At 37.8% G+C, this 21,021-nt stretch overlaps 2 protein-coding genes across 4 annotated transcripts in view; both read right to left on the minus strand.

The window, feature by feature from the left end:
- Positions 1 to 21,021, minus strand: part of GGCT (gamma-glutamylcyclotransferase) — a 1,150,694-nt gene that overhangs the window by 872,024 nt on the left and 257,649 nt on the right. The gene's annotated exons all lie outside the window — the stretch shown is intronic.
- Positions 1 to 21,021, minus strand: part of NEUROD6 (neuronal differentiation 6) — a 779,410-nt gene that overhangs the window by 43,201 nt on the left and 715,188 nt on the right. Inside the window, exon 1 of one of the 3 annotated variants that reach the window (XM_050783251.1) lies at positions 16,050 to 16,059. The exons of the other annotated variants lie outside the window; for them this stretch is intronic. The gene's annotated coding sequence lies outside the window, so the exon portion shown is untranslated. Of the gene's footprint in view, positions 1 to 16,049; positions 16,060 to 21,021 lie in introns of those variants that run through there. 3 annotated transcript variants of the gene reach the window in all.

The raw sequence follows: 21,021 nt of genomic DNA on the forward strand, positions 1-21,021 counted from the left end.
ACAATGTCACCAAAGTCAGAAAACTTTAACACAGAAATCCAAGCTCAGCCCTACTTCAAGATTGAAACCCATTTAAATTCCAAGAATAAGTAGCTGACAAAGATAATTTCATAGATTAACATTTTTCACCTGGGTTTTATATTTCTGGAAGAAATATACACTGCATTGGTTATGCATTGATCAAACTTTTATTGTGCCAGCTGTACTTCATAGACCTGAAAAAGTGATTCAAGCAAAACAAAAGAGAACATAAAAGCACAACTATAATGGTTTTAAATCCCAAAGAGGCAATTACAAGTTTGATTCCAGTGATGCAGCTGGACTCCATTGGAAAACTAAACACCTTATCCATATTAAGTAGTTATGAAGGCTAGGACTCGGGATGTAAATAATAAATTTGCACTGCAGTCATATTTGTAAAGTACAGCCCTTTTAATAAGTGGAAAGAATATGGTAATAAATTTCACACTAATTCATGTGCAAAGGAGAATTTTACAGAGTTCAAATGTGTTAAGACAGGTAAAAAATGTGAGGTATGAAATAACTAATCATTGGGATAAAACAAATGAAAAAAGATCAGAATAATGTGCACAGGATTGGATTGTAACTCTTTAACCACTTGGAGCTGAGTTCAGCCTAATGCAGCTTTTTGTATGCATGATGCTTCTCTGCCTCTCTTTAAAAGAAAAATGAAAGTAAATGGGGCATTGTGCTGCTTCCCAAATTAATTCACAAAAGCCTAGGACAAGACACTTATAGAACTAATTGTTGCCTGGCTTAGAATATTTTTCTCTTCCTAAATTTTTAGACATAGGAATAAGAAGAGTAAATAATTTGTACAGGATTCCATCCAGCATTAAGCAAACAGAATAAGGCTCATCCAAACTCCCCTCTGAGTGCTTCAGATAGGCTCATTAATTCATTAATCTGCCAAAGGTTTAGTGTCTGTTACATATCAGGCACTAGGGGTGCAAAGATCAGAAGGCACACCCTGAAATCTCAAGATGTAATGGGTTATCGGGGACAATAGATTGTCACACAGAGAACCCTAGTAAAAAACAAAACAAAACAAAACAAACAAACAAAGAAAACACATTGCCAAGTAGAGAAATTCACTGTTCAGTTGCAGAGAGAAGGGCTACCTAACTCTTTATCTTAGGGGAAATATTTCAGACAAAGGCTTACAAGAAGAGTGAGACTTGAATATTTTGCCCTAAATCTTACTGTTTATAGCAAATTACTGAGGGTTGCTCAATGTTTAGCCCATTTTTTCCTTAATAGGCCATTCACAAAAATTAAGTTCAATTCCTACCAAGAAGACCAAGAAGAGTCTGATAATTATCCATAGAGTAAAATATGAAATTGGATTACTTCCTCATGCCAAACATACAGGTAAATGTAAACATTAAGCGTAAAAGGCAAAAATTTAAACATTAGAAGAAAACAGAGGATAATGTTTAATAAAGCTGGAGTAGGGAAAAAATTTTAATCAATTTTCAAAGAAGTACAAGACCTGAAGAAAAAGATAGACAATTTTCACAGTATTAAGGATTAAAAAACAAAACAAAACTGTGAGAAGACAACCCATAGCCTGGAGAAGATATTTCCAGCTTGTATAATCAATACAGAATTAGCACCCAGATATATGTAAATATATGGTATCAACAAATCAATAAGAAGAAATTTTAAAATAGAGACATAGAATAAAGAAAACTAAACTAAACTAAACTAAAAAGTAAAGGAAAACATGAAGATGCTCAATCTCTTCAACTATCAGGAAAATTCAAATAAGACCACATGGCCGGGTGTGGTGGTGCACACCTGTAATCCCAGCACTTTGGGAGGCCAAGGTGGGCAGATCACGAGGTCAAGAGATCAAGACCATCCTGGCAAAAATGGTAAAAGCCTGTCTCTACTAAAAATACAAAAATTAGCCAGGCGTGATGGCGTGTGCCTGTAATCCCAGCTACTCAGGAGGCTGCGGCAGGAGAATTGCTTGAACCCAGGAGGTGGAGGTTGCAGTGAGCCGGGATCACACCACTGCACCTCAGGCTGGTGACAGAGTGAGACTCCATCTCAAAAAAACCCACAAAAACCAAAACACCCCACAGATTTCACACGTGTCAGATTGTCAAAAAGACAAAAAGACTAACAATATACACTACTGGCGAGAATGTGGGACCACCGGAACACTCACATTCTGTTGGTGGGATTAAATTAGTACAACTACATTGAAAAACAATATGGCAAAATCTAGTACAGGTGAAGATGTGCATACTTTATGACCCAGCAAACTCACTTACTGACATATACCCTGGAGAAACTCTTATATATGTACACAGAAGACATGTCTAAGAAGAACATACTTTGGCTATGAAATAGGTAAAATATCCATGAATAAGAAAGTGAGTAAATAAATTGTGGTGTATTCATTAATGAAATACTATACAGCAGTGAACATTAATGAACACACTAGATATTTGATGAAAAGGGGAGATAATGAAAATGAAAAGAGAAAGGAAAAGTGCGTGTTAAAGAAAAGCTGATCCTGGAGCAGCCACGGAGTTTTCAGAATAAATGAAGGTCTTGGGACTGAGGTCTGGAGTTTGAATGCCCATGCAGAGCAGGGAGTGGACTGCAGCCCATCCAGAACAGGGAAGCAAGACCAGAGCTCCACAAAGAAAGCTTCTAGCTTCTAAGTCTTTTCTTTCCTCACCATCTAGAAAAATTTCCTTCACCGGCCTCGTGAAGCAGCAAAAATGTTTGCTCTCAGAAGAAAGAGGGCACTCACAAAATCTTGAAATTCTAGGCCGTATTACCCTGCACTAAGGAGTCCCAAGTAAACCACAAACATCATTAGGAGACCCCATGCTGAGTAATCAACATAAAAGTTATTCCAGAGTGAGGACAAAATAATAAGAATGTCAGTGAGTGACTCAGTTTACTATATGCAAACACTCACTGGAAGATCTCTTGAAGGCTGAACTTTAGAAAGAAGGAAATTGGATCCAGGAAGACCCCAAAGAAGGATGAAGTCATGAGAGAATAAAAGATAAATATAAATTTTAAATGACTGTAAAAGCAAAACTATAACAATGATGACTAAATGGGGTAGGGGTAGAGTGGTTTAAAACAAGTTGAAATTAACATATGAGGTCAGAATAACATGGAAGACTGGTAATGGGAAAGTGGATTTAAGGTGTCTGAAGGCCATAGTAGTGTAGAATAAATAGGTTTATAGGTGAACTTCAGACTTCCTTATGGGCCGTAGGCTTGCTAGCTCTGCTCACGATTTACCAATAATCCCATTTTAAGCACTTTCACTTGAGTCATTTGAATGTACTGCTTTCTCTCATGACTCATTTTGGTACATACTTGAATACTTACATTAGAAATTCAGAAAGGTTATAAATAAATGAGCTAATATTTCAATTCAAAATGTAAATAGAAGAAAATTGAATAAATGAGCTAATAAAGGAAGAACAAAAATTAGTGATACAAGAAATAGATATGTGAGAGGATCAAAAAAGTAAAAACCTAGTTCTTCAAATAAATTGAAAAAAATGTGGGTATTGTTCATGGAAAAGAGAAAAGAAACAAATAAGTAATATCAGAAACACAGAAGGGTCATGGTGACAGTGTAAATTAAATATGTCAAAAGAGAGCATTTTGAAAACCTTTATGCTAAATTTTTATAAAATGTAGACAAATTTGAACAAGTCACCAAAGTTGGCTTGAAAATTATCAGAATGCTTTAATATTTTCAAAGGATTTAAATCCTAATATTCTGAAAGAATTTATTAATGAAAATCTATCTCCCAAAAACACCACACCCAGTTCTATCAATGTGATGAAGAAAAGAAGCACCTATCTTATAAAACTCTTCCAGAAAATAAAAGAGGGTAAACTCCCCACCTGCCTATATGGGTCTGCTCGACCTTTGATGCAATAATTTTAAATTTTTGTATTATAAAATATATCAAAAAGTATAAAGCAAAAATAATAGAAATAAATCAGGGCAAAGTTACGTTAACCTATTTATTACATAAATTCAGCATATTTTTTTTTGAGACGGAGTCTTGCTCTGTTGCCAGGCTGGAGTGCAGTGGCACGATCTCAGCTCACTGCAACCTCCGCCTCCCAGGTTCAAGTGATTCTCCTGCCTCACCCTCCCGAGTAGCTGGGATTATAGGCACCCAGCACCGCACCCGGCTAATTTTTGGTATCTTTAGTAGAGACAGGGTTTCACCATGTTGGCCAGGCTGGTCTCAAATTCCTGACCTCATGATCCACCCACCTTGGCCTCCCAAAGTGCTGGGATTACAGGTATGAGCCACTGTGCCAGGCCAAACTCAGCATATTTATATATAGAGTACCCACCATGATGAAATTAGAGAAGGCAGCTGTCTGAGGTGTGAACCTAATGGTACAAAATGGCTGCCATGTGGCTACAACAGTGTCCCTGGAATGCCACACGTTGAGATATGTCTCTTTAAGAATTTTTAGTTTTAGGGGTTTGTGCACAACAGAGAGCAGAACCTCATTGTGAGTGAGAGCATCATGGAATGGGGGCTGGGAAGTGAAAGGAGTTCAGGGAAGTGGAATTGATTTATTTTATAATTTCCCCATGTTCAGCCTGCCAATTTATTCCTAGAATCTGCACAGCAAGCTGGTTTTCCCTATACATATAAGATGACTATTTGTACATGCTTTGATTGTCATTTTTGATTTCTCACAAACCCAGATACATTCCTACACTTGTCCAGTTGCTTCTGAACACCAAATAGAGTGGCTGTTGTCTACTGTCTTAAGAGTCATTTGGATCATGAAATTAAAATTTACATTTGTTTCCACTACATAGGCAGCGTCAAACAATGCCGCCTAATTTCCTATGGCCATATTTCTTGTAGTTAATTTTCTTGTAAAACTGAAATATTAAAAAAGAAGACATTTCTGAGATGACTGTACACTTTTGAAAGTCGTATTGCAAGTATACATGCGTTGAGTTAACACAGATCTTGGAGATTTTTCAGACTTGAAAAATGCCACTTTTAAAAATCTCATACAACATCTCTTTAGCCTGAAGCCTTTTCACTCCTCTTATCCAGTGTGAGTGAGATTGGTCTGTAGAAATCAAAGTTACTAAGGAATGCCACAGCTCTGAGACAGAATAAATTATTTTATCATGTCTCCTTTCTTGAGTACCAGTTTAAAAGGAATGCAATAGCTTTAAACCCAGGCAAGCGGCAGCCCTGCAGCCTGTCTCCCTCCGCATAGGAGCCCTGTCTCATCTGTGTTACCTCTGGAAGGCATTCTGGCAAGCCATTAAGATTTTTGTTCTTGGTATACAGACGACCTGAATATAAATTCTGACTCTGCAATATACTGGCTGACAGATGCTGGGTGAGTCATGCATTTCTCTGAGCCCGTTTTCCTTATGTGTGAAGTGGGGATAATTTCCATCCCAAAGGATTGTTGATTAAGTAAAATAACTCCCGTGAAATCTAGTGCTGGCAAACAGTGAGGTCAAAACCAGTAATCGTTACTCTTCAGAGACTGACCTGGAGGTCCTCTCAGGAAGAAACTCATGCCAAGAGAGGAAAGGTGTATGAAGTTAGTTTGAGGTCATGGACCAAGGGGATTCTTTATACAGCAAGGTGTCCACCATGCAGACTGTCCGATAGCCCACGCCTCATAACTTCTGCCTGAGTTTAAAGATGAGCAGTATAATAAAGAACAAGTCAGAAACAGAAAACTGGGCTGGTGCAGTGGCTCATGCCTGTAATTCTAGCACTTTGGGAGGCCAAGGCGGGCAGATCTCGAGGTCAGGAGATTGAGACCATCCTGGCTAACACGGTGAAACCTCGTCTCTACTAAAAATACAGAAAATTAGCCGGATGTGGTGGCTCGCGCCTGTAGCCCCAGCTCCTTGGGAGGCTGAGGCAGGAGAATCGCTTGAACCCAGGAGGTGGAGGTTGCAGTGAGCCGAGATTGCGCCACTGCACTCCAGCCTGGGTGACAGAACGAGACTCTGTCAAAACAAAAAACAAAAAACAAAAACCAGAAAACTAGGTTTTACCAAGAACTTTAGATGCTGTGAGCAGGAGCCAGCACTGTGTGGCAGCTCATGTATGCAGGTGTGGCACAGGGAGATAAAGGACGCTTTCCATACATGGGCCTTGCGATGGTGAGAGTCTTGGGCATGGTGATGTGCCGTAAGAGACCTGGGGGACAGTATGCTTCAGGAGCTCTGGGTCCTGCCCACAGCAGATGTCACTCAGTGGCTGGAGGAGAAGGAGATGGCATGATAGATGCATGGACTACCAAGAAGGACCAGTATGGAGGTCTTCAAGATGGTGCTCAAGTTTCCACTTGAGAAATGGGTAAAGGTGGAGCCAGAGAAAAAGGTACTGTTACCCAGGTTGGTCTGGTAGTGTGAACCCGGGTTACCTTTTACATCTTGAGTGACCCTTCACAAGCCTCTACATTCTAGATTTCAAGGTCTAGTTCCTCTTGAGAGTGCTTGCCATCTATTTTTTTCCCCCGTCTCTATTTCTCTGTCTCTCATTTATGTCATTTTTAGAATATGATTAATAACCTCTCATGTGTTTAGACTTATTTGTTGGGTTTTGCCTAACTTTTTATTTTTTACTTTTCTTTATTTTTATTTTTCACTTTTTTTCAATAGGTTTTTGGGGAACAGGTGGTGTTTGGTTACATGGATACATTCTTTAGTGGTGATTTCTGAGATTTTGGTGCACCCATCACCTGAGCAGTGTACACTGTACCCATTGTGTAGTCTTTCATCCCTCACCCCTGCTCCCACCCTTCCACCTGAGTCCCCAAAGTCCATTGCCTCATTCTTATGCATTTGCATCCTCATTGCTTAGCTACCACTTATAAGTGAAAGCATACAATGTTTTTCTCATTCCCAGGTTACTTCATTTAGAATTATAATCTCTAACAAATCCATCCAGGTTGCTGTGAATGCCATTTTTTTCCCTTTTTATGACTGAGTAGTATTCCATGGTGTGTGTGTGTGTGTGTGTGTGTGTATGTATATGTGTATATATACACATATATATGTATACACACATAGGTATGTATATGTATACTCACATACAAATATATGTATACATATACACACACACACACACCATGGAATACTGTGCGTGTGTGTATATATATATATAGTGCAACAAAAATAAAATAGATAGGGCTTAATTATATATATATATATATATATTTTTTTTTCCTAGAAGGAATCTTGATCTGTCATCCAGGCTGAAGTGCAGTGGCACAATCTCGGCTCACTGCAACTTCTGCCTCCCAGGTTCAAGCAATTCTCCTGCCTCACCCTCCTGAGTAGCTGGGATTACAGGTGCCTGCCATCACGCCCAGCTAATTTTTGTATTTTTAGTAGAGATGGGGTTTCACCATGTTGACCAGGCTGGTCTCGAACTCCTGACTTTGTGATCTGGCTGCCTTGGCCTCCCAAAGTGCTGGGATTACAGGCGTGAGCCACTGTGCCCAGCTAATTAGATGGTATTTTGATGGGAATTTCATTGAATTTGTAGATTGCTTTTGGCGGTATGGTCGTTTTCACAATATTGATTCTACTCATCCATTAGCATGGGATGTGTTTCCATTTGTTTACGTTGTCCTTCAACAGTGTTTTGTAGTCTTCCTTGTAGAGGTCTTTCACCTCCTTGGTTAGGTATATTCTTAAGAATTTTATTTTAATTTTTGCAGCTATTGTAAAAGGGATTGAGTTCTTTATTTGATTCTCAGCTTGGTTGCTGTTGGTGTATAGCAGTGCTAGTGATTTGTGCACATTGATTTTGTATTCTGAAACTTTATTGAATTCATTTATAAGATCTAGGAGTCTTTTGGATGAGTCTTTAGGATTTTCTAGGTATATGATCATATCATCAGCAAACAACCCCTTTACTGATTTGGATGCCTTTTCTTTCTTTCCCTTGTCTGATTGCTCTGGCTAGGACTTCCAGTCATATGTTAAATAGAAGTGGTCAAAGTGGGCATCCTTGTCTTGTTGCAGTTCTTGGGGAGATGCTTTCAACTTTTCCCCATTCAATATAATGTTGACTGTGGTTTTGTCATAGATAGCTTTTATTACCTCTGTGTCTACTGAGATGATCATGTGATTTTGTTTTTTAATTCTGTTTATGTGGTGTATCACATTTATTGACTTGTGCATGTTAAACCATCCCTGCATCCCTGGTATGAAACTGACTTGATCGTGGTTGATTATCTTTTGATATACTAGTGGATTCAGTTGGCTCATATTTTATTGAGGATTATTGCATGTATGTTCATCAGGGATATTGGTCTGTAGTTTTCTTTTTTTGTTATGTCTTTTTCTGGTTTTGTTGTTAGGGTGATATTGGCTTCACAGAATGATTTAGGAAGGATTCCCTCTTTCTCTATCTTTTAGAATAGTTTCAATAATATTGGTATGAATTTTTCTTCGCATGTCTGATAGAATGCAGCTGTGAATCCATCTGATCCTAAACACTTCTCTGGCAATTTTTTTATTACCATTTTAATCTCACTGCTTGTTATTGATTTGCTCAGTTTCCATTTCTTCTTTATTTAATCTAGAAGGATGGTTTATTTCCAGTCATTTCTCCATCTCCTCTAGGTTTTCTAGCTTGTGTGTGTAAAGGTGTTCATAGTAGTCTTGGATGATTGTTTGTATTTCTGTGGTAGCAGTTGTAATGTCTCCCATTTTGTTTCTCATTGAGCTTATTTGGATCTTCTCTCTTCTTTTCTTGGTTAATCTCACTAATAGTCTATCAGTTTTGTTTACCTTTTCAAAGAACCAATTTTTGTTTCACTTATCTTTTGTATTTTTTTTTTGTTTGTTTCAATTTCATTTAGTTTTGCTCTGATCTTTATTATTTCTTCTCTTCTGCTGGGTTTGGGCTTGATTTTTGTTTCTCTAGTTCCTTGAGGTGTGACCTTAGATTGTCTATTTGTGCTCTTTCAGACTTTTCGATGTAGGCATTTAATGTTATGAATTTACCTCTTAGCACTGTTTTTGCTGTATTCCAGAAGTTTTCATAGGTTGTGTCACTATTATCATTCAGTTCAAATAATTTTTACATTTCCATCTTGACTTCTTTTTAAAAAAATTTTTTTTATTATTATACTTTAAGTTCTACGGTACATGTGCACAACGTGCAGGTTTGTTACATATGTATACATGTGCCATGTTGGTGTGCTGCACCCATTAACTCATCATTTATATTAGGTATATCTCCTAATGCTATCCCTCCCCCTTATCCCCTCCCAACAATAGGCTCCGGTGTGTGATGTTCCCCTTCCTGTGTCCAGGTGATCTCATTGTTCAAGTCCCACCTATGAGTGAGAACATGCGGTGTTTGGTTTTCTGTTCTTGCGATAGTTTGCTGAGAATGATGGTTTCCAGCTGCATCCATGTCCCTACAAAGGACACAAACTCATCCTTTTTTATGGCTGCATAGTATTCTATGGTGTATATGTGCCACATTTTCTTAATCCAGTCTGTCACTGATGGACATTTGGGTTGATTCCAAGTCTTTGCTATTGTGAATAGTGCTGCAATAAACATACGTGTGCATGTGTCTTTATAGCAGCATGATTTATAATCCTTTGGGTATATACCCAATAATGGGATGGCTGGGTCATATGGTATTTCTAGTTCTAGATCCTTGAGGAATCGCCACACTGTTTTCCACAATGGTTGAACTAGTTTACAGTCCCACCAACAGTGTAAAAGTGTTCCTATTTCTCCTTGTTGACCCAATGATCATTCAGGAACAGATTATTTAATTTCCTTGTATTGCATGAATTTCAGGCTTCCTTTTGTAGTTGATTTCCAATTTTATTCCACTGTTGTCTGAGGTAGTACTTGATATAATTTCAATATTCTTGAATTTATTGAGGCTTGTTTTGTGGCCTATCATATGGTCTATCTTGAAGAATGTTCCATGTGCTGGTGAACAGAATATATATTCTGCAGTTGTTGGGTAGAGTGTTCTCTAAATATCTGTTAAGTATTTGTTGTAGGGTATAGTTTAAGTCCATTGTTTCTTTGGTGACTTTCTGTCTTGATGACCTGTCTAGTCCTATTAGTGGAGTATTGAAGTCCCCCACTGGTATAGTGTTGCTATCTATCTCATTTCTCAGGTCTAGTAGTAATTGTTTTATAAATTAGGGAGCTCCAGTGTTAGGTGCATATATATTTAGAATTGTAATATTTTCCTGTCGGACTAGTCCTTTTATCATTATACAGTGTCCCTCTTTGTCTTTTTAAAGTGTTGTTGCTTTAAAGTCTGTTTTGTCTGATATAAGGCTATCTAATCCCGCTTGCTTTTGGTGTCCATTTGCATGGAATATCTTTTTCCACCCCTTTACCTTAAGTTAATGTGAATCTTTAGGTGTTAGATGAATCTCTTGAAGATAGCAGATAGTTGGTGGGTGAATTCTCATCCATTCTTCCATTCTGTATATTTTAAGTGGAGCATTTAGGCCATTTATATTCAACATTAGTATTGAGATGTGAGGTACTAATCTATTCATCTTGATAGTTGTTGCCTGAATATCTTGGGTTTTTGTTTTTTTTTTCATTGTGTTATGTTTCATAGGCTTTGTGATATTTATACTTCAAGGAGGTTCTATTTTGGTGTATTTTGAGGTTTTGTTTCAAGATTTAAAACTCCTTTTAGCAGTTCTTGTAGTGCTGGCTTGGTAGTAGAGAATTCTCTCAGCATTTGTTTGTCTGAAAAAGACTGTACCTTTCCTTCATTTATGAAGCTTAGTTTTGGTAGCTACAAAATTCTTGGCTGATAATTGTTTTGTTTAAGGAGGCTAAAGATAAAGCCCCAATCCCTTTTAGTTTGTAGAGTTTCTGTTGCAAAATGTGCTATTGATCTGATAGGTTTTCCTTTATAGGTTACCTGATTCTTTTGCCTCACAGCTATTAAGATTCTTTCCTTTGTCTTGACTTCAGATAACCTGATGACTAGCCTTGGTGATGATCTTTTTGCAATAACTTTTCCAGGTGTTTTTTGAGCTTCTTATGTTGTATATCTAGATCTATAGCAAGGCCAGGGAAGTTTTCCTCGATAATTTCCTCAAATAATTTTTCCAAACTCATAGATTTCTCTTCTGCTTCAGGAACACCAATTATTCTTAGGTTTGATTATTTCACATAGTCCCAAACTTCTTGGAGGCTTTGTTCATGTTTTTAAAATGTTTCTTCTTTGTCTTTGTTGTATTGGGTTAATTTAAAAGTCTTGTCTTCAAGCTCTGAGGTTCTTTCCTTTACTGACCCTGTAGTGACTCTCTCTGCTTTTAAGCTTCCAAATATAGAAGAATTTTTAAAACTTGTAATCTGTTCAGAGAAAAATGATAAAATTAACAACCTCACAACAAAATTTTGAGGAAAAGTTAAAGAAATGTTGGGGGTTTAATCTAAGAAATATAAGGTTGGGATGAAATCTGGTAACGGGCTTTTCATATTTGAGGTTATACAGGACACCAGCCTCTGTGCTCTGAGCCTGTTCTCTCACACAATGGCTGTAAATAGAAGGGATACTTCAAATGGAATGAACTTGCCTCTTCTGGCTGAGTCCACTCCAAAGGCCTCATGGAGGAAGGCAAGTGTTGTACCCCAGGCCTCATGGAGGCAGTTGGTCATTGGAGGTTCTTCTTTTGAGCGGGGCTCTCACAAAAGATTCTAGGGTGGTTAGGCTGGGCGTGGTGGCTCATACCTGTAATCCCAGCACTTTGGAAGTCCGAGGCGGGCAGATCACGAGGTCAGGAGATCAAGACCATCCTTGCTAACACGATGAAATCCTGTCTCTACTAAAAAAAAAAAAAAAAAAAAAAAAAAAAAAAAAAGTCAGCCAGGCATGGGTGGCGGGCGCCTGTAGTCCCAACTACTCGGGAGACTGAGGCAGGAGAATGGCGTGAACCCGGGAGGCGGAGCTTGCAGTGAGCCGAGATCGTGCCGTTGCACTCCAGTCTGGGCGACAGAGCGAGACTCCGTCTCAAACAAACAAACAAACAGAGAGATTCTAGGATGGCGGAAGAGAGATTTTCCTCACCTCCACTGCTAAGAGAAGTTATTTCCTAACCCTTGGCCTTGCCTCTAGGCTCTTCTTTTTGGTTCTCACTGCTGATAGAGGCTTCTGTTGGTTTTGTTCTTATTTTAAATTATAGGACTTTTCCATTTTACTTCCCTGTCTTAACAACAGCTTTGAATGCCTCTTCATTGTGTCTGAAATAAAGTTCTGACTCTTGGTTATGATATTTATATCTCCTCACATCCTGGCCCTGATCTTGTTTAGCCTGTTTTTCAACCAATTCGCTCACTGCCATTTATGCCCCTACATAGGCGCAAGCGCATGGGGATTTTCATGCCTCAGAGCCCCGTGTTCAAACTCAATCCAAATGCTGTTTCCTCTATAACATCTTCCCTGACTCCTCATCAATGCAATGTAACAATGGCTCAGCATACATAGTTCTGTAATCTAGTTTATTACGTGGTGTTTAGTCTTAATTTTGTTGTTGTTGTTGTTTATCTATCTCTTCCATCGACTGCGCTCCCTCAGGGCAGATTCTCTATTTCTCTCTTTTTATTAACCTCAACATCTAGCACAAGGTCTGGCACAAAGACTTCCCTTAATAAATTCTGGTTGAACTGCCTATGCTCCGGGAAGATTGTGAGTTAATTAGAAAGAAAAGAGTTTGTGACTTCCATTCCCAGGCGGATGAGTTTGGGAAATACTCTCAACCTTCCCTCTCAATGGTCTTAATATCAAGACTTCTTTTCTACAGTCTGTGCCTGTAATTCATAAGTCCCAGGCTCTGAAAAGAACTGCCTGGGTTTGAATCTCGCCCCCTACCCCGAGGCTGTGTGGCTTCTGGTGATCATTTAACCTGTAACTTTTCCTCAACTGTGAAAAAAAGGACTTCATGGCTGCATCTTGGTTCTGCTGTAAGAATGAAATAAGATAATCCACATAAAAATAGCACCTCACATTTGTGGGCTAGGCACTGTTCTAAGCGCTTTACATACTGCCTTCTTTGTAACAACTACAAGAGCAGAGCGCTGTTTTAATCACTAGTCAGATGAGAAAACTGAGGTACAGAGAGGCTAAATAACTTTACAATGTTTGTTCACTTAGCTATTAAGTGGCTGAGCTGAATTCTGCTTCTCAAGTCTGCCTTCTTAACCAATCTTGACGTTTATTTTATTTTTTATTAATATTATTTTAGTTTGCAAATCATAATTATATATATATATATTTTCTGGAGTAAAATGTGATGTTTTCATATATGTATACAACATGAAATAATTAAGTTAATTAACATATGCATCACCTCACTGTGAAAGTTGTCGGAATCAAAATAAAGTCTCTTGTGTTAAAAACCCTGACAAATAGAGCTGAGGAAAACCAAGAAGAGAGGGTTCTCATACACAAATGCCCCATAGCAAGAACTATCACAAAAGGCTCAGCAAAAACCACAACTTTGTGCAAAGGCCATCAAAACCTTACACAAAAATACACTTCTTCAAGGATGTCTGCCCAGCAACTGCCTTTCCAGCCTCGGACTGGCCACAACCCTTGTCATTGATCTTTGTAGCCAAGGGTAATTATCTTAAAACAACTGTTTTCCTCTCCATTACTCTTTTAAAAATCTTTGTCTTCTTTTACCTCCCTGAACACACCATAGTTGACTATGGCATGCATATTTCTATTGTAATACCTATCTCTGAATAAATAGCATTTTCTTTCTGAGAGTCTTCCTCTCTGCTTGTCATTTAGGTTGACATCATTTACCCATCATTTCTTGCGGTGAGAAATTTAAAATTTATTCTCAGCAATTTTGAAATATACAATATATTGTTATTAATGATAGTCACCCCGCTGTGCAACAGATCTCAGAAATGAATTCCGCCTGTCTAAATGAACCTTTGTATCCTTTGACAACGTTATATTCTACACTCCTTACATTAAGAGCATCAACTTGAACAACTTAATGTGAACCAGGAATACTGTGATTCTTTAGCTTTTCTTCGCACCAAGGTTTTCTGCTTCTCGATGTATTTTTTGGAATTCTTACAGAAACAGAATGTTAAAAATCAATGTATGCATGCAGGGCATTTAGAAAAGCATTTGAAAATAGGTCATGCAGATAATTATCAAGGGTCACATCCAAAAGCAACTGTGAAAATACTACCTTGTGATTATGATGAATTGAAAGCTGCTGATGAGGGAAACAGCTTTGTTTTTGTTTTCCTTTTTTCTTTTTCTAGAGTTAGGCTCTCACTCTATCACGCAGGCTGGAGTGCAGTGACATGATTATAGCTCATTGCAGCCTCGAAATTCTGGGCTCAACTGATCCTCCTGCCTCAGTCTCCCCAGTAGCTGGGACTACAGGCATGCACCAGTATGCCCAGCTAATTATTTTTGTATTGTTTGTAGAGACAGAGTTTCACTTTGTTGCCCAGGCTGTTCTTGAACTCCTTGGCTCAAGCAATTCTCCTTCCTCAGCCCACAAAGTTTTAGTATTACAGGTGCGAACCACCATGCCTGGCCTATAATTGTTTTTCTTTTCTTTGTTCTGGAAAGCTAGGAATATTTATTTACCTACTTATTTGTTTGTTCATTTCTAGGCAGTCTGGGCATTATCATTAAAATTTGTGGCATTTAATTTAGAAGTCAGAAGGGTAATGCCATGTAGTAATCACAATCTTTAAAAGCAAATTTCCCATTGTCAGACAACCAAATTAACTGGCATAAATGTATGACAAATTGTGAAACAGTTGATTAAACCAGTTGCCAAAGAGAGCTCTATTCAGATAATAACTCAGTGTTCAACACATTTTAGCACAGATTATGTGAAAAGTCTTTATTTAGCAAAAGCAGAGATCAAAACTGTTATTCTATTTTCTCAAGGATAATATGATTATAATAATACTAACTTGATTGTCTTTGGTGTGAGCAATTTCTGGGCTTCATTCACTGGAAAGTACATTGAGTTTTGTCAGTAAATGATTTGACTATATAGCAGAAAAGAATGGAAGGTTAGAGTTTTTTTTTCTTTACTTTCCTTTTTAAAAGACTCCGTATGTTACAGGTGATTGGCACAAAAGTAAAGTGATGTTAGCAAGGTTCTTATTCTTCCTACACCAATACATTGCTTTCTAATTTTTTGGATATTCCTCATGCCTTGTAAGTTCCCATAGTTCCTTGGAAATATACTCTAACAGTGATGTTTTGGGGTCACACTGGTGCTGGTGGTGCTTCATTCCCAAAGGGCATGGGCAAGCATGAAAATGAAAGGATGGGCAGGGTGGGACTCATCGCTGCAGGTTCATGCTGTTGTTTTAACCACATTGCCCTACTCTATGAACTGCCATAATGCAGTTCTTTACTTACCATGACCCAGATTTCACTCAAGCTAGGCAGCATCAATAGAAATAATGGTAACATATTTTTCCTCCTTTCCAACAGTTGTTATACCATATTTGCTAGAACTTTCAGAAAATGTTGAACAATAACATGAAAATGAACATTCTTTTTTTTTTTTTTTTGAGACGGAGTCTCGCTCTGTTGCTCAGGCTGGAGTACAGTGGTGCGATCTCAGCTCACTGCAACCTCCGCCTCCCAGGTTCAAGTGATTATCCTGCCTCAGCCTCCTGAGTAGCTGGGGCTATAGGCATGTGCCACCATGCCTGGCTAATTTTTTGTACTTTTAGTAGAGACAGGGTTTCACTGTTAGCCAGGATGGTCTCAATCTCCTAACCTCATGATCCACTCGCCTCAGCTTCCCAAAGTGCTGGGATTATAGGCATGATCCACCACGCCCAGCCAAAAATGAACATTCTTGTCGTGTTCTTGATTTCATGGCATTCATGAAATATATGCTGCCTCTCCACAGCCTTCCACTACTGACAGAAACCAGGACTCAGTCTCAGAGCTCTACCTGCAGAACTTAGATGCTGTTGATGCATCAGTCTCCAACCAGTTCTACCCCCACAGCTACCACTAACTGATAGGAATGAACAGACAGTGAAAATCATTGGTCATTAACACTCTAGAGTTTTGCCATGTGTGAAAAGTGTTCTTTTGATCTTATTTACTTAGAAATTTCTTTCATCATTTGTTTTTCTTTTTAAACAAGGGTGCATGCTTAGACCATTTTCCAAGATGATTATATGCTTTTTTCATTTGGCTATTATTATCATGGATTAAATCAATTTCATAATGTTGAATCACTCAAGTTTCTGGCTGAACTATTTCTTGGCCATGGTACATATACTATTATTATATTTGTTAATGCTTTATTTAGTCTTTTTATATCTATTAATATATTAGCAAGTGATGTTTACCTTCAATTTTATGAAACTTTATGTTAAAACCATGTGTTAGTATCAAAGTTTTGCTAACTTACTAACAGCACTTGAGGAATTCCATCTCTTGCTATGCCCTAGAATTTTAAATTGTATAAAATTCATCTATTTCTGACAGTCTATAGTCTCGCCTGTAAAACCATCTGGGCTGAGTAATTTTTGGAATATATTTTCAATTTTGTCCATGATTATTGGTATATTCACATTTTCTTCCTCTTCTTCAGTTACATTTGGCAATTTACATTTTCCTAAAAAATTTATTCACTTTATCTGTATTTTTGAATTTAGTCTTAAAGAGTTATAGCTATATTCACTTATAGCTGTGTTAAAGTGGAGACCAGGCCTGAAGAAGCCCTGAGCAGACAAAGCCAGTTGAGTCTCATAGATGACCTCAACCTTGCTTTTACAAACAGAAGTGAAACTTAACTGGAGCTGTTTCTTGCAAATGCCTATACAATATTAAAACAACAACAACAACAAACCAACAGAACTGGAGCTCAACCAATCAGAAACAAACAACTAATATAGCTAGGGACTTTCCAATGGGATAAACAAAGAAGGCAATTGTATGACTGTAACCAAATATTTTCTTTGCTTTACTTCTGCGCTTGTTCTACAACACAAAAGCTTCTACCAAAAATAAATAAATAAATAAAGTTTCCCCATTGTGTTCCCTTAATGGAGCTCCCAAACCACTTCTGATTTGCAGCTATGGATCCATGAATCGTTTGCTCAAATAAACTCTTTAAAATTTTATTGTGCCTCAGTTTACTTAACTGTTGTTATATTCTCTTGCCTATATGTTATATTCTAAGTCTAAAATGTTTAAAATATTTGTTTTTTCTTTATCATTTTTACATGTTAGAATTGCTTATTTTATTGGTCTTTGCAAAGAAACAATTGTTGGATTAATGTATTCAACTCTATCATTGTTTTGTTTAATTGTCTACTTTTGTCTTTGCTATCCTCACCCTCCTATTTTCCATACTTAATTTGTTTGTTCTTGTTTTCATAGCTCAATAAAAGCATTCAGGACACTGAGTACAGTTCTTTGGCTACACCATCTTCCTAATTCTCCTAAGACTTGGTCCCAATGTCATCAATTTGTAAAATATCTTGTTTTAATTAAAAAAATTTTTTTAGATAGAGTCTTGCTCTGCTGCCCAATCTGGAATGCAGTGGTGTGATCTTGGCTCACTGCAACCTCTGCCTCCTGGGTTCAAGCAATTCTTCTGCCTCAGTTTCCTGAGTAGCTGGAACTACAGGTGCCCGCCACCATGCCTGGCTAATTTTTATTTTTAGTAGAGATAGGATTTCACCATGTTGGCCAGGCTGGTCTCCAACTCCTGACCTCAAGTGATCTGCCTGCCTCGGCCTCCCAAAGTGCTGGGATTACAGGCATGAGCAACCATGCCCAGCCTATCTCGTTTTAATTGTTTCTCGGACTCACATTATTTATGAGATTAAAAAAACAGAATTCCAAGTAATTCTTTTGTTTTATATTTTGTTGCATAGTAGCCAAAATGAATATTTCATAAATTTTCTTTTTGATTTTTGAGATTTTATTTATAGACTTTTATGTGATTAGAATTTTTGAATTTTTTTTTTTTTTTTTTGAGACGGAGTCTTGCTCTGTCGCCCAGGCTGGAGCGCAGTGACCAGATCTCGGCTCACTGCAAGCTCCGCCTCCCGGGTTCCCGCCATTCTCCTGCCTCAGCCTCCCGAGTAGCTGGGACTACAGGCGCCCGCCACCTCGCCTGGCTAGTTTTTTGTATTTTTTTTTTTAGTAGAGACGGGGTTTCACCGTGTTAGCCAGGATGGTCTCGATCTCCTGACCTCGTGATCCACCCGTCTCGGCCTCCCAAAGTGCTGGGATTACAGGCTTGAGCCACCGCGCCCGGCCAGAATTTTTGAATGTTAAGGAAAATTCACTGATGGCACAAAATTTGAAATATATTTACTTTTTTATAAAATGGGAATATCTTTTTTTCTGGTAATAGAAATATGTGCTTGTTTTTATGAAATTAAAGTGCTATACAAATGTGTACTATATAAAGATGCACACATTCTAGACTACAACCTTTTATAATGAAAAACATTGTGGACATCTTTCAGTGTCAGCATTTAAAGTTTATAACCATTATATATCATTCTATTATGTGAGTATGTCATGGTTTATTTAAGCAATCTTTTAATCATTCACTTTTTCAGCAAACTTTAAGAAAGTTTTAGGCCTAACATGGTGGCCTATGCCTGTAATCCCAGCACTTTCGGAAGCTGAGGCAGGAGGATTACTTGAGGCCAGGAGTTCAAGACCACCCTGGGAAACATAGTGAGATCCCATCTCTACAAAAATAAAAAATAAACAAAATAGCTGGGCATGATGGCAGGTACCTATAGTCCTAGCTACTCTGGAGACTGAGATGGGAGGATTGCTTGAGCCCACAAATTAGAGGCTGCAGTGAGTTATGATAATGCCACTGCACTTTAGCCTAGATGACAGAGCAAGACTCCGTCTCTACAAAAATAATAATATTAAATAAATACATAAATAAGAAACTTTTAAATATCAGGGTTTGCACTAAACATTATGATACAAGAGTAAAGAAAACATCCCCATTCCTTTTTTCCTTAACAAAATTTTCATTATGAAAATAATGCTCCAATGAGTGTCTTAATATATCTATATATTGGTACATTTGCCTAATTATTTGTTTTAAAGAACTTTCCAAAAGTAAAATTCTTTGGGCCAAAATCCAAGCACATTTACAATTCTCTGACATATCACCAAAGTCTCCTCCACCAGTTTATTCTTCACCACCTTTAGTATAGCTGTTAGGGATTGAGTTGCACTTTGGGTTTGTAGACTTTGGTTTGTAGACTCCAAACCAACCAGACAACCAGATTCCCGCTGTCTCCCTGCTCCACTCTTCTGACATCTGGTTTCCATTCTCAGGTCCTCTCACTGTTCAAGATGGGCTCCTGGATCCCTAGCTGCTGTCTTCAAGTCACAAGACAAAGGAGGAGACATGAAGTACCCAGAGTGCTGCTGCTCCTCACTGAGGCATTGTCTTTAAGTGTACTTCCCCAGTAGCCCCACACAGCACTCCTGGTTCCAGTTCATTGGACAGAATTTAGTCACATGACCACACCTAGCTTCAAGGGTGACTCCAAGGCCCATCACTAAACAGAAAATGCAAGTGACTCTCTCTGTCACACTCACAAATAAAACGTAGGGACAATCTAATGTTTGCCAATATAAAGAAATAGTAACTCATTATTGTTTAAATGCATATTTAATTTTTCACTGAACATATTTTTATATACTTATGTTTTTATTATATATATTTATATTATATACTTATGCTTAATCTGTTTCTTTAGGCATTGCCTGTTTATGATCTTTATCCTCTTTTTTCTTTTTTTTTTTTTTTATTGAGACAGGGTCTTGCTCTGTTGCCCTGGCTAGAATGCAGTGGCACAGTCACGGCTCACTGCAGCCTCAACCTCCTGGGTTCAAGTGATCTTCCTACCTCATCCAGAGTAGCTGGAACTACGGGCATGCTTCACCATGGCTTGCTAATTTTTGTATTTTTTGTAGAGATGGGATCTTGTTACCTTTCCCAGGCTAGTCTCAAACTCCTGGACTCAAGCATTCTGCCTGCCTCTGCCTCCCGAAGCGCTGGGATTACATGCATGAACCAGCGCACCCAGACTTGTCTTTTTTTTCTATTGAGTTATTTACTTTTTCTCTGCTGATTCTTAAGAGTTTTTTAGGGAATAAAAATACTAAACCTTTGACATTTATTTTGTAAGCATTTTCCAATTAGTTGCTTAACTTTCTATTCTGCCTGTAGTGTTTGCTGCTAAAGAAAAATGTTTTCTTCATTGTAGTCAAATATTTTTCTTACATTTTAGAGTTTTTAGCTTTTGGGTCATTTTAGAAAGGTCTTCCCTAATCTAGCTTGTAAGGTATTCTCCTACAGAGATGCTTTAAGAATAGACTTTAGTAATTATTTTGTTCAGATACCAGTTTTAGAAAAATTGCCAACATCGTTACATTTTTATAAAATATTTTTTGGATTTCAATATTCCCCCATATTTCAATGTAATTTTATTTGTTCCGAGGTTTATGGTCATTGTATCATCACTATAACATTTGTCCTTTATCAGCGTAACAAGGCCCTCTTGATTCTACTTTTCTGTTTCATTCTAGTTTGTCTTCTATTAACATAGGAGCATGTCCTTTTGTGTTAATGCTATTGCTTATCTTCACATAATGTATTACTTTTAAACTTCTTCTGTCACTTTATTTTATGAGTATTGTAAATATCAGCTAGGAAAGCTTTTAGCTACAAATCAGAAATCAGAACTAACCATAACTTACACAAGTAAGTATATATTCTTTTGCTTTTCTAGCTTTTTTTTTTTTTTTTATTTTTTGCATTTTCAAGAGTTTTAGAGGTTGTACTCACCTTCTTTCCTAGTGCTATCTTTAGCATGTGGCTTTGTTGCCTCATGCTTACAAGATGTCTACTGCAGCTCAAGACAACACAGTGATTTCCAAGTCAGGATTAAAGGGTTGGAGTACT

Source organism: Macaca thibetana, chromosome 3 (assembly GCF_024542745.1).
Source record: "Macaca thibetana thibetana isolate TM-01 chromosome 3, ASM2454274v1, whole genome shotgun sequence".
Lineage (NCBI taxonomy): Eukaryota > Metazoa > Chordata > Mammalia > Primates > Cercopithecidae > Macaca > Macaca thibetana.